The following is a 503-nucleotide window of genomic DNA, read 5'->3' on the forward strand; positions in this document are numbered from 1 at the left end:
CTCCCAACTTTCCTCAAAAAGAAATATTCCGGAATTCTAACCAATATCCCCCGAAATAATGAGAGGGCCATTGCCCGAGCCATAGCCACCCAGGTCAGCTGCATACCATTGCTGACGTACCTGGCGCTTTCTCTTTCCTTCGAACAAAACCCCTCAAAATTCTTCAAATCTTCCTTTCTCGTCCTCCTCACAAAGTCAGCCGCCCCGCAGTAGAGTGAGCCACGGCCGCCGCCCCGCCGCCCAGAGCGTGCCCGCCCCGCGCGTTACTGCCAATAAGCCGAGGTGATGTCCCTTGCACAGCATTATTACGGCCGCTGCTGCGATTTGCTTCTCTTATTGGGCAATCGGCTGCTGCAGTGCAATCAGCAACCTCAGCCAGCAGCGACGAGGTGGCGGCGAGGCCCGAGCACTGCGCTGAGAGGGGCTGCCAGCGCCAGCGCGGCCGTGTCGATAGTAGTATTGGCTGCGTGTAACGCCGCACGAGCGAGCGAGCGAGCGAGCGA

Source organism: Frankliniella occidentalis, unplaced genomic scaffold (genome assembly GCF_000697945.3).
Source record: "Frankliniella occidentalis isolate FOCC.00 unplaced genomic scaffold, Focc_3.1 Scaffold16, whole genome shotgun sequence".
NCBI lineage: Eukaryota > Metazoa > Arthropoda > Insecta > Thysanoptera > Thripidae > Frankliniella > Frankliniella occidentalis.